Source organism: Saimiri boliviensis, chromosome 12 (assembly GCF_048565385.1).
Source record: "Saimiri boliviensis isolate mSaiBol1 chromosome 12, mSaiBol1.pri, whole genome shotgun sequence".
Classification (NCBI taxonomy): Eukaryota; Metazoa; Chordata; class Mammalia; order Primates; family Cebidae; genus Saimiri; species Saimiri boliviensis.
Window position 1 is genome coordinate 2,060,896 of NC_133460.1, and position 6,044 is coordinate 2,066,939.

Below are 6,044 nucleotides of genomic sequence, written 5' to 3' on the forward strand. Positions count from 1 at the left end.
TTGAGAGAGATTTCAGAGCACTGATATCTTCTGCAAGAATGTTAACGCTTTCCATTTTATATTCCCAGTCATCTTATTCACCCCTTTCTTTATACTCTGAATACATTAGGACTTTCTTGATGTCAGATGCAAAAGAAGCTGGGCACAGTGGCTCACACGGATGGAACACTTGAGATCAGGAGTTTGAGACCAGTCTGGCCCACATGGTGAAACCCTATCTCTAGTAAAAATACAAAAATTAGTTGAGGGGGTTGACACACACTTATAATCCCAGCTACTTCGGAAAGTAAGGCAAGAGAATCCCTTGAACCTAGGAGGTGGAGGTTGTAGTAAGCTGAGATCGCAGCACTGCACTTCAGCCCGGGTGACAGAGTGAGTGAGACTCCATCTCAAAAACCAAACAAACAAACAGATGCAAAGACATCACCAAATGGGACACAAAGATGCTTAGGTGACTTAACATATTTTATTCAAAAAATAACCATTATGTATCAGGCCCTTTGGCTCCAACCAGCTATTGGGAAGATTTCTTTCAGGATTAGCATGACAGCCATCACTGGATTCCTCTGTGGGTCTCAGCTGCTAGCCGTATGTCCTTCATTCTCACAAGTACAGAATGGATGTTTTTCCTGAACTATGTTACCGCATTTGACATGAGCAGCCTCAGCTCTCTTTTCCAGAATAGTCACCTGAAAAATTGGAGTGAGGGGTCAGGCTTCTAAGACAGATGTGTTACCAAAGGACAGGGCTGCAAGCTATAGAAGGTGACCATCCCATTTACAAATCACTGGGAAATAACAAAGGCTTAGAAAGCAATGAATTGTCTTAGTTTGTTATTGTTTTATTAAACAAAATTGTATTGGGACTTGGTGATCCAATTGCATCATTTAAGGACTGCCATCAATCACCATTATTCAAGAAAGGAAAGCATAAGCTTTATGCTTGCAGATAATAAAATGATTATCTGAAATCAGCACATGCTACTGGAAGAATAATGGGCCTCAGAGCTAGCAAAACGGAGTTCAAATCCTGCTTATGCTACCAGTTCTGTGTTCTTGGAGGAATTTAATATATAAGCCTTCATAAAAGGGGATAATATTTATTTTGCAAGTTTGGAGGAAAATCTGTAAGGTAAGAACCTTAAGCTACTCTGTCTTTAAAAAATAAATCTCTATTCCTACTCTAGAATTCATTACATTCATAAGGATAATGCCATGCTTTAAAACTAGCTGGATTATTTCAATTCTGGGTAATATGAAATGAGTTCACAACATCTTTCCTCTCTCACCGGATAGAGATATAAAACCTAAGCCTAATATATGGATCAGCTATTAGAGAACTCTGAAAAGTAAAAAGTGACAGGCAGATTGTGGGGAATTATCTTAATTTGAAGTGCCACCAACTCATCAATAAGTTTAACATTTTTCTCTCTGATACCCGTAGCCTGGACTAAACGTAGTAGCAAAGCCAAGAAGTGGCCATCAGTGAACTCAGAGATCCAGAGGTCCTTTAGTTCGGGCTCAAGGAGCAGGAAAGGGGTATTCTGGTAGTGACAGCAGCAGCCACAAGGGGCCTAAAGATCTAAGGGAAGGAAACTCCAACTTGAAGAAGCTGCATTTTCAAGAGGATAGGGCAAAAAAAATTGTTCTTATTTCCTCTGTCCTCAGAGGACTTGGCCCCATACATGGGCACGTTCGTAGTAGTGCGCAGCCAAGTGAGGGAAATAAGCCCAGCTCTCTGGCTAGAGGACTAAATAGAGGAGAGCCAGAACATTTAAAAAAGTATAAGGAAGGTCATGGACAGATAGGAGCTCAAGAAAATGCCTCCATAATGTTGTTAATAATCTACGGCACTCACCCCTGAGCTCAACTCGTGTAGGTATGGTTCTTTACAAAGTATTTGATGTGGTTTAACTCTGTGTTCTCACCTAAATCTCATCTCTATTTGTAATCCCCACATGTGGAGGGAGGGAGCTGGTGGGAGGTGAATGGATTAAGGGGGTTTCCCACATACTGTTCTTGTGAGAGTGAGTTCTCCTTAGAGCTGATGGTTTAAAAGTGTGACACTTCCCCTTTGTTCTCTCTCTCCTGCTGCCTTATAAAGTAGGTGCTTCACTGTCTGCCATGATTGTAAGTTTCCTGAGGCCTCCCCAGCCATGCGAAACTGTGAGTCAATTAAACATTTTTTCTTCATAAATTACCCAGTCTTAGGTAATTCTTTATAGCAGTGTGAAAATGGATGAATACAGTATCAAAGACTTTGAGAACTGAACTAGGAGATAGAGACCAGCAAGCTCCCACCTGACTAGTGAGTGGCTCATGAAAGAGTCAAATCCAAATAGCACTGAAAAGCCTTTGAGTATAGAGGTAATATTGAAGCTAGAGCCTAGAAAAAGATGGTAGAAACTGGGGTCCAAACTCACTAGATCAATTCCCCACTGAAACAAGAATACTTAAGTTTTCAGCAGGATTTAAACCCTCTCCTAATATGGGAGTAAAATCCAATATTATGCAGAATATAAAAAATCAGAAAAATTCAACTTGCATGGAAAAAGGCAATCCAACAAATGTCAACACCAAGATGACACAGGTGAGGGAATTATCTAGAAAAAGAGATTAAAACATTGATGATAAAAATGTTCCAAGAGGAAAATACTTTTGGGATAATAAAGGTGTTAAACATTTTACAAAAACAATTGAAAATGTAACAAGAACCAAATATAAATTTAGAACAGAAAAATACAACAAAAATAAAAACTGACTCCAGATCAGTAGAAAATATCAAAGTTGAACAACAGAGAGAGAAAAAAAAAATTCAAGAACTGAACACAGTCTCAGAGACAATACTAAAATCCCTGTTTATGTTATGAAAACCAGAGGAATGTTAGGCAGAAAAAAAGTTTTTATTAATAACTGCTAGCTTCCCAAGCTTGGCCAAAAAATTTCACACACCTGGAAGCTTAGTAAACCCAAAGGGGATAAACCTCAAAAGTTTATGCCCAGATATATCATAATCAAACTCCAGAAAATTAAAGACAAAGAAAGATCTTGAATGCAGCCAAAGTGGTAGAGGAGGAAAGTGTATTATTTACAACGAAACAACAATTTTAGTGACTATGCATTTCTCATGAGAAACTCTGGAGGCCAAAATGAAGAGAAACAGTATTTTTAATGTGGAAGAAAATAACTGTCAGTTCATGATTTGATATACAGTGAAAATATCCTTCAGGAATTAAGGTAAGGTATAAACATTCTCACATGAAAAAAAAAAAGCAAGAGAATTTGTTGCTAGAATGTGTTATAAAAGAATTGCTAAGCCCGCCGTGGTGGCTCAGGCCTGTAATCTCAGCACTTTGGGAGGCTGAGGCGGGCAGATCACCTGAGGTCAGGAGTTTGAGACCAGCCTGACCAACATGGAGAAACCCCGTCTCTGCAAAAAATAAGCTGGGCTTGGTGGCACATGCCTGTAGTCCTAGCTGAGGCTGAGGCTGAGGCTGAGGCAAGAGAATTGCTTGAACCCGGGAGGTGGAGGTTGTGGTGAGCCAAGATTGCTGCACCATTGCTTGGGCAACAAGAGCGAAACTCCATCTCCAGAAAAAAGCAAAAACAAAAACAAAAACAAAAACAAAAAACAGAATTGCTAAAAGAAATTCTTTAGACAAGAGCAAAACAGTGCCAGAAAGAAATATGAAGCATTGATGATGAAGGAAGAGCAACAGAAATGATAAATATCTGGGTAAATATCACAGACTTTCCTTCTCCTCTTTAGATTTTAGAATACCTTCAACAGTTGATAGAAAATATAATAACATTGTCCAATTACATTTTAAATATATGTATATAGAATTTATAAGACAACAGTAACACAAAGAGGGAGGAGGCAAAAGACCTACATGGTGGCAATAATTTTATATTCTACTTGACGTGGTAAATTATGGACTCAAAATTGACCGAAAAATTAAGTATTTTTAGAGCAACCACTGTCGAAAAAAAAAATCGTACAAAGAGATACAGTGAACACTATATATATGAGTTAAAATGGGATACTAGAAAAAGGTTCACGTAAGACAAAAGAAGGTAGACGAAAGGAAACAAAGGGTCAAAAAACAGCAGAACAAACAAATCAAGTAGTAAAGTACATCATCTGTTTCCAAATATGTCAATAATTGCAACTAGTATAAATGCTCTAACATGACAATTAAATCAGTGATTGTAAAAATGAATTAAATGTCATGATCTTATATGCTGTCTATAAGAAACTAATTTCAGATATAAAGATATAGGTAGGTTAAAAGTATAAGGAACAAAAAGTTATAGCTTGTAAAGAAAAAAGAAAAGCTGGTGGCTATATTGACATCGAGGAGAGTAGACCAGAGCAAAGAAAATTATCAGGAATAAAGACAGATATTCTGTAATAATAAAAGGTAAATTCACCAAGATGATGTAACAATACCAAATGTGTATGCATCTAACAGAGCTTCAAAATACCTAAAGCACATGCTGACAGAACTGAAAGGGACAATAAACAAATCCACAGCTGTAGTTAAATATTTTAACACTTCTCTTAACAATAGCTAGAACTTGCTGATCGACAAGGATGTGGAAGAAATGAACAATGTCATTAAAAAACTAAATCAAATTGACCTTTATATAATAGTCCACCCAAGAATAGCACACTTCTCAAGTGCACATGAAATATTTATTAAGATAAACTATATCTTGTGTTATAAAACAAACTTTTACCGATTTAAAAAAACTGAACTTAAAGTATGCATCTGATCACGGTATAATTTGACTTTGAATAATAGACAACAGAAAAATCTTTTACAACTTGGCAATTAAACAACACATTCTTAAATAATCCGTTAATCAAAAAGAAAATTTGGAAAAAAAATTAGAAAATATCTGAAACTGAATGAAAATAAAATACAACATATCAAAATTGGTGAAATAGAAATAAAGTAGTACTTAGTGGTAAATTTCTAATTAATTTACTTACACAAGAATTAATTGCTTACATTAGAAAAGAAGAAAGGTCTGAAGTCAATAAGCTTCTACTTTAAGAAATCTAAAAATAATGAGCAAAAATCCTCCAAAATAGAACAATGTTATTATATTTGTTTTTAACAAGGAAATGATTAAGAGTACTAGTAAATTGATTTGAGACCAGAAAAGCAATATGAAAAAATCAATGAAACCAAAATATACTGGTTCTTTGAAGAGATCCATGAATTTGATCAATCTCTGGCCAACTGGTAAAGAAATCTGAGAAGATAGAAATTACCAATGGTAGGAATGAATAAAGGATAATACTACAGACCCTGAAGATATTCATCGACTAATAAGGAAACCCTACAAACAACTCTATAAACATATATTTGAGTACTTAGATGAAATGGACCAATTCATTGAGACCACCAAATTCATCAGGATGATATAGATAGCCCCAGTAGACTTAGAGCTACAAAATACATTGAATTAATACTTTAAATCATCCAAAAATAATCTCTCAACCAAAATTCTAAACTTTCTGTGGAAAGTCATAGCACCTAGAATGACCAACATAATTTAAAAACAAACAATAGAATTAGAGGAATCATACCAACCAGTTTTAAGACTTAACTATAAAAATCACAATCATCAGTACAGTATGGAATTGCCAAAGGAATCAATGTAAATACATAAATGAAGGAGAATCGAGAGTCCAGACATAGACCCAGATAAATGTGTCCAATTTATATTTGGAAAGGTGCAAAGGTAATTCACAGGAGAAAGATATTCTTTTCAACAAATAATGTTGAAAGAATTGGACCTCTACATGAAAAGAAAAAAAGAAAAAAGATCCTTAACCAACACCTCACACTAAATGCAAAAATTAACTCAACATGGACTATAGATCTAGATGGAAAAAGCAAAATTACAAAACTTTTAGAGGAAAATATAAAAGAAGGTATCTATGACTATGGTAAGGCAAAGAGTTATTAGATGTGACACTAAAAGCATACTCTGCCAGAAACAAAGGGATAAATTGAATTTTACCAAAAC